Genomic DNA, 7,928 nt, shown 5'->3' with positions numbered 1-7,928 from the left:
GCCAGAGCTATGAAGAGGACTAGAGATTCCCCTTCCTTTTTTGGAGTTTGGAGGTGGCCTGATGAGGCCCAGCTGTGAAGCAATGCAAGCTGCTGTGGGGCCTTGGGCCTTCTCTTGGAAGTTCTGGGTCTGTCTTGCCCAGCTGCAGTTTGTTAGTTAATTTTCAGATTGCAAAGGGCCAGCCCATTCATATGCAAAAGCCTCTGTGCACAGCTTGGGTGGGGCGGGGTCTCAGGGAATTAACAGGGAGGATCAAACAGCTATGGCTGATCCTCGGTCCTGCCCTAAGAGGCCCCCGGGTCTCAGTGTCCTGTCTCAGTGTCTGGTGGTAATCACTGCAAGCAGCTCTGAGAGAAAGCCACCCTTGAGTTCCGCCTGCTGCCAGACAGTCTAGTTTCTCCCCGTATGAGTCTGGGTCCCCAGAGACTCGCCCGGAACTGGAGTTCAGAGCAGTCAGGAGCTTGTGACTCCCTCCCGATTGAAAAAGATACTGGCGTCCTCCGTTGCCAGCCCTTTCAGCATGCGCCTCCGTACCTCTGCTCTTTACTTCCACACCTCCTCTGAGTCTCGGTGTGCTTTTCTCTTTCCTTCTAGTTGTAGAATTTCCACTTAGCCAGCCTTCCTGTGGTTCTAGATGATGTCTGTTTTCTCTTTTAGTTGTAGTTTTGAAGTGGTTGTATGAGGCAGCAATTTCAGGTGTTTACCTATGTCACCATCTTGGTTTCTCCGAAGAGTGAATATTCTCGTCTTGTTCTTGAATTTAGAGGGAAAGAATTCAACCCTAGCTGGTTTGGCTTAGTGAATAGAGCATCAGCCTGTGGACTGAAGGGTCCCAGGTTCGATTCTGGTCAAGGGCACATGCCTGGGTTGTGGGCTTGATCCCCATTAGGGGACATGCAGGAGGCAGGCAATCAAGTATGATATTAACTATACAGTTTCTTATAGATGCTCTTTGTCAAGATGAGGAAGGTCCCCTTTATTTCTAATTTGCTCAGTGTTTTTATACACAAAGGAAGTGAATTTTGTCAAATGATTGTTTTTGCAGCAATTATTTTGATACTGTGTTTTTTCTTTATTGACCTGTTAATAAGATAGATTACATAAATTAAGTTTTGAATATTGAATCTATTTATATGTTTTAAATTCTTCTCAGCAATATATTATATGTAGAGTTCTTAAATATCTTTCATTAGATTTATTCTGTCTTTGATGCTTTTGTTTGCAAATGGTATTACTTCTTTAATTTTATTTTCTAAATATTTATTGGGATGTAGAATAAAATTGTTTTTGACATTGACTTTTTATATAGCAACTTGCTAAATTAATAAGTTCAGTAATTTTTCTGTAGATTCTTTTTTATTTTCTATATGCTCAATCATGTTTTTATGAATTAAAACAACTTTACTTTTTTTCTTCTTTACTACTATTTATGTGTATTGGTTTTTCTTGCCTTTGGGCAGAATCTCCAGTACAAAACTATATAAAAGTGCCACCTTATTTCTTGAACCAGTGGGAAAACATTTACTATTTCACTTTTAAGTAGGATTTCAACTATAGATTTTTTTGGTGTATGTGTGTGTGTGTGTGTGTGTGTGTGTTTCATGTGCAGATTCAGAATCAATTTTTTCAATATTTTTTACCCCCACAAATGTTATTAAGACCTGTTTGTGCCTTAGCTGGTTTTGCTCAGTGGATAGAGCTTCTGCCTGCAGACTGAAGGGTCCCAGGTTTGATTCAGGTCAAGGGTACATGCCTGGGTTATGGGCTTGATCCCCAGTAAGGGGCGTGCAGGAGGCAGCTGATCAATGATTCTCATCATTGATGTTTCTATCTCTCTCTCCCTCTCTGAAATATATATATATCTATGATTCTGCTTTTACTTGTATTAGTATTTATTTGATGCTGAATTTACTCTTGGACCATAAGTTTTTGTTTCTTCAGTTTCTTCTGGGATATCTTTATCTTCTGTGCAAACTCCTCTTCTGCTTGAGGACCAATCTGCTCTTTTTCAGTAAGGGTCCTCTCAATGTAGCCGGGAGAGTACATGTGTGGGTCAGTCTGCCCATGAGCTCTGTAAGTTCTGCAATGTATCTTGGGAGCTTTGTTCACTTGGATGAGCTCAATGACCAGAGAATCTACATCTACACCCTTAAGTTCAGCATTATTCTCTGCATTGTTAAGCATGTGTAGCAAAACTTCAGCACTCTTTATGGGCCGACCATCAACCTTGCATCCAGCCCCACTGTTTGTCCTGGCACACAACTTCACCATTGTAACAATGGAATGGTACACATTGCTCCTTTAAAGTGACATCCTTCAGCCACTTGGTGGTTTTTCAGATATGCATACCCTTGATTGCCTGGGCAGTTTCACAAGTGTTCTTAACACAAAGATTTGAAACTCTTGATTTACATGATTTGTGGGGTTTTCTGGATCAAGTGAATAATGAACTATTTTCAGGTCACCTCAGACCACTTATATGAAGAGGTAAATCAATTTACTTTTGATTATGATTGAGGAATGTAACAAATGTTTAAATAAAATGTTTTTAAAGCCTTTTAAATCAAAGTAAAATTTATATAGAGAAAAATGTACACATCTTAAGTATATAATTAAATGAATTTTAATATACTCATATATCCAGTACCCTAATAAAGATTGAAAACATTTTATACTACCCCCTCCCCCTCCAAATTTTATCTTGCCTCTTTTTAGTCACTACACACAGCATATAGGCAACCATTATTCTGATTTCTGTCATGGTTTCAGTTTTGCCTGTTCTGAAATTTCACATACATGGAATTGTAGAACACATGTTCTTTTGTGTTTGGATTATTTGTTCAGCAAAATATGTTCACTATACCATAATTTTTTTTTATTCTTTTACTTGATGAAGATTTAAGCTCTCTCTAGTTTTTGGGGTATAATAAATATAGCTACTATAAACATTCTCATACATATCCTTTTGTGGATCTAAGTTTTAGTTGCTGTTGGGATAATACCTAGGACAGGAGCTGTTGGTTATAGATTAAATCTATATAAGAAACTGCTTGAGGAACAAAACAGTTTATAAGAGTGGAAATGGTGTTGTCCATTACCACTAGCAATATATGAGTTCCAAATGCTGCATATCCTCAACAATGTTTGGTGTTAGTGTTTTTTAATTTTAGCTTTAATTCTCTCTCTCTCTCTCTCTCTCTCTCTCTCTCTCTTACTCTCCACTTCTTTATCCAATTAAGGAGATTTTTTTCTATTCTTAATCTGCTATGAGATTGTATCATTTATAGGTGTTAAATTTTATCCAATATTTTTTCTGCATCTGTTGAGACAACTGCTATAATTCTCATTTATTTTCTTAATGTGCTGAATTATATGAATTGGTTTTTTAACACATTTATTGAAGCACAATTTACATATCTCAAATTCACCCATTTCAAATATACAGTTTGAGGAGTTGTAGAATGTTCCCTGTTGTGTGACTATTACCACAAACTTTCACCCCAAAAATTTCCTTGTTCTCCTTTGCTCTTCATTTCTATTCTTATTATAGACTGTAGGCAACCTCTGTAATGTTTTCCGTATGTATAATTTTGTTATTTCTAGAAGTTCTATATAAATGGAATCATGAAATATGGGGCCTTTTTCGTGTCCTTTCCCACATGACACGGAACTAAGGCCTCTTGCCAACAACTATATAAACAAGCCATCTTCGAAGATTATCTGGTCTCCATCAAACCTCCACTGACATCTTGACTGCAACCTTATGAGAAACTCTAAGATCCAAATCTATGCATCTGAGCAACCATCAAACTTCTGAGCCATAGTAACTATCTATGCTAATAATAGCCTAGGTGGCATCACGCCCTCACATTGTCACAAGATGGCCGTCACAAGATGGCCACGTGCACAGTGGAGGTGGGGCCCAGCGGCTGCTCCGCGGGGAGAGGTCTGGAGGTCCCGTGGCTCTGTGTGGTGCGGAGGAGGCTAGTCCCAGAGTCTTTGCCGCCTCGTGCAGAGGAGGCGGGTCACAGCACCAAAGGGCAGTTGTGGGCCATCAGGCCAGCAGGGGAGGGCAGTTAGGCGTCAATCAGGCCAGCAGGGGAGCAGTTAGGGGGAGATCAGGCTGTCAGGCAGAAGCGGTTAGGGGCAATCAGGCAGGCAGGCAGGCAAGTGGTTAGGAGCAAGCAGTCCCAGATTGTGAGAGGGATGTCCAACTGCAGAGGGATGCCCAAGGGGTCCCAGATTGGAGAGGGTGCAGGCCAGGCTGAGGGACACCCCTCCTGTGCACAAATTTTGTGCCCCAGGCCTCTAGTGAGATAATAAAGACATTTGTTTCAACCATTAAGTATTGAGGTCATTTATTATGCAATAACAGATAACTAATACACTTGCATTTCTGGAACAAGTCCAAATTGATTCTATTTTATGATTATCCTTTTTACATATCCCTGAATTCTATTTGTTATTATTTTGTGTAGAATTATTATTTAATTTCTGAGAGATGGCGATATATAATTTTCCTTTCTTGTAATGTCCTTTTCAGATTTTTGTATCAAGATTATGCTGACTCATTAAATGAGTTGAGAAGTATACTCACATTTTAATGATCTCCAGGAATATTTAGAAAATGAGTAATGTTTCTTTACTATGTATTTAAGAAGAATTTAAGAGTGAAAACATTTACACCTGGGGTTTTCTCTGGAGAATGTTTTAAAATTACAAATATAATTTTTATAGATATGGAACTGCTCTAAATGTCTATTTCTCATTTCAATTTTATACAGGAAGTTCTTCATTGTACTATAGTTGTCAAATTAATTGCTATAAAATCATTCCTAACATCTTTGTATTGTAGGATCTGTAGAATTCTTAAAATTTATAGTTTGTGCTCTTTCTAATTTTTTCATTAATCTTTCTATGTATTCATTGACTTAAAAATTTTAAAGAACTTTAGACTTTGCTGTTTCTTTACTTTATGTTTGCTTCCCATTTTATTAATTTCTGCTCTTATCTTTATTATTGACTTCTTTCTACTTTGTTTGGGTTAGATTTCCTGTTGTTTTACTAGCCTCAAAAGTTGGAAGTTTTCATAATTTATTTTCAACCTTTTTTTAAAATTCTCTCTAGTCAGTGCTTAGTTGTTACCTATAATTTTCTGTATGTAGTGTTATTTTGCTGTAATTTAGTTCAAAATAATTTTAGATGTTTATCATAATTTCTGATCATTGGGCTCTTTGAGTGCTTAATTTTCAGATCTCTGGGCATTTTCTAATAATCTTTTGAAAAATTGAGTTAAATTCTATATTGACTCTTTTCATGAATATAATCTATATTCTTGCTATTCAAAGTGTGGTTCATGAGTCCTATACCATCATTATTTGGGAGTTTGATGGAAATTCAAAATGTACATTTGGTCAAGATCCTGGTTAATATCTATGCTGGCTAAAGTTTGAGAAGCAATATTCCATATTACTTCAATTTTTTGAAATATGTTCAGACTTGCATTATGACTCACCATGTGGTCTGTTTGGGTGTATGCTCCATCAGCATTTGAAAATAATGCCCATTGTGCAGCTATTCAGTGTGCTATTCTATAAATAGCGCATAAGGTCAAGGTGGTTAATAGTACATTTCAAATCTTTTATATCCTTACTGAGATTTTGTCTGTTGTTCTATAACTTCTTAAAAGATACTTGTTAAAATTTTCAACTGTAATTGTGGATTTGTGTAGTTCTCCTTTTAGTTCTATTAACTTTTGCTTTAAATATTCTGAAACTGTGTTATTAGGTGTGTGCATGTTTTAGAGTAATTTAATCCTCCTGCTTTCCTTTTTATGTAGGAAATTTCCTCTTTACCTTTAGTAATGTTTTTCTTTAGAGTCCTATTTTATGATATCTACTAGTGGCCCAGTGCACGAAATTCATGCTGGGGGTGGGGGGTTCCCTTAGCCCAGCCTGCACCCTCTCTAATCGGGGACCCCTTGGGAGGTCCACAGGGATCGGACCTAAACCAGCAGTCAGACATCCCTCTCACAATCTGGGACCGCTGGCTCCTAATGGCTCGTCTGCTTACCTGCCTGATTGCCCCTAACTGCCTCTGCCTGCCTGTCTGATCACCCCTAACTGCCCTCTCCTGCTGGCCTGATCTCTACCCCAACTGCCCTCCTCTGCTGGCCAATTTGGTTCTGACTAGTCTCTTTCTATGCCAATCAGCATCAAAAGCTCTGCTTCCTAGGCAGCCATTGGCTCCTCACACTTCACCCAGATTTGGTTCTGACTGGTCAGCTGCTGTGGCTCAGCCCCACCTCCCCCCACCTGCCCCCCCCCGCCGGCCTGCTCGCCCCCAACCGCCCCCCCCTGCTGGCCTGATCTCACCCCCAATGTCCCTCCCCTGCCGGCCTGATCTCGCCCCCAACTGCCCTCATCTGCCAGACTGATTGCCCCTAACTGCCTCTGCCTCAGCCCTCACCACCATGGCTTTGTCCAGAAGGAAGTCAGACGTCCAAAAGATGGCTGGGTGACCCAGTCTAGTTAGCATAAGGAGGCTACAGATAAGACCCTGCTTCTCTCTCCAGGCCTCTCTTCGGGCCTGATCCACAGCCTCCTTGGCAGTCAGTGTTGGGTTGACATGGCTGCAGGACTCTGATTGGTCAGTTTCTATGCCAGTCAACGTCTTCAGGCCTATATCTGGGCCTGATCAGAGAGTCGGGGCTGATTAGCAGCCCCCGTGGAGGCCTGTAGAGAAAGAGAGGCGGGGCTTCTGGCCAGTCCCGGAGAGAATGAGAGAGGCAGGGGCTGATCAATAGCTGCCGTGGAGGCTACAGATAAGACCCTGCTTCTCTCTCCAGGCCTCTCTTCGGGCCTGATCCACAGCCTCCTTGGCAGTCAGTGTTGGGTTGACATGGCTGCAGGACTGACTTCCAGTGGGTCGAGCCTTCAGTCGTTTTGGATGTTACGGACCCTGGGTTTTTATATATTAGGATATGTCTATATCTACATTTCTGTCTATACATATGTACAATATGTATTTACATGTATCCGCTTTCTTTGGATTAGTCTTTGCATCATATCTTTTTTTTTCTTTTTTCTTTTAATATACCTTACCTTTATAGTTAAAAGTGTTTTTATATAAACAACTTCTATTAGGCCCTTGAAAAATCCAGTCTTTTAATATTAGTCTTTTAGCTACAGTCTTTTTAATGTATATACTTAGTAATATAATTAACTTTAAGTCTACCATATTCTATTTATTTTCTATTTGTTTAGTCTATTTCTGTATTGCTCCTTCCTTGCCCCTTATGGGATCAATAGAATATTTTAATTTTTACCCTTTTTCTTCTATTAGCTTTTGAGTCATATATTCTTTTAGTATTCAATTAGTAGTTACCAAATAAGTAACAATATATCCCCTGATTTATTAAAGTCTATCTTAAATTAATATTTTTGCCATTTTCTGAACAATGCAATAAATTTACACAGTTTAATTACATTCATCTCCTCATTTTTATGTTATTGTTGTCATATATTTATTAGTACTTATGGTTACATTATTTTATTATTTTTCTAAACAGTAAATATCATTTATATTATCTACATATTGATCCTTTCCAGTGGTCTTTCTTTCTTCCTTTAGTTTCATGGTTCATTCTAGGGTCATTTATATTCAGTCTGAAGAATTCCCTTGAGGTTTTTTTTTGTAGTGCAAGTCTCTAGTGACAAAATTTGTCAGCTTTTGTTTATTGAACAATGTTTACCTTAATTTTGAGGGATATAATTCTAAGTTGGCAAATTTCTTTAAAATTTCAAAATTATGAGGGTATCGTTCACTGCCTTGTGTCTTCCATAATTTCTGCTGAAAAGGCAATTGAGTTTTGTTTTTTTTTTCTTTTTTTTTGCCTTTTTGCCCTTTATTTGCTTGTTTTTCTCTTT

General features: G+C 38.7%; 1 pseudogene; it reads right to left on the bottom strand.

The window, feature by feature from the left end:
• Positions 1–1,875: 1,875 nt before the first annotated feature.
• LOC102756060 lies at positions 1,876–2,362 on the bottom strand (annotated as a pseudogene).
• Between the last annotated feature and the right edge of the window lie 5,566 nt (positions 2,363–7,928).

The sequence above is a fragment of the Myotis davidii genome, unplaced genomic scaffold (genome assembly GCF_000327345.1).
Source record: "Myotis davidii unplaced genomic scaffold, ASM32734v1 scaffold946, whole genome shotgun sequence".
In the NCBI taxonomy this organism is placed as follows: Eukaryota; Metazoa; Chordata; class Mammalia; order Chiroptera; family Vespertilionidae; genus Myotis; species Myotis davidii.
Note: the sequence above shows the minus strand (reverse complement) of the source record. Positions and strands in the feature narration are given on the sequence as shown.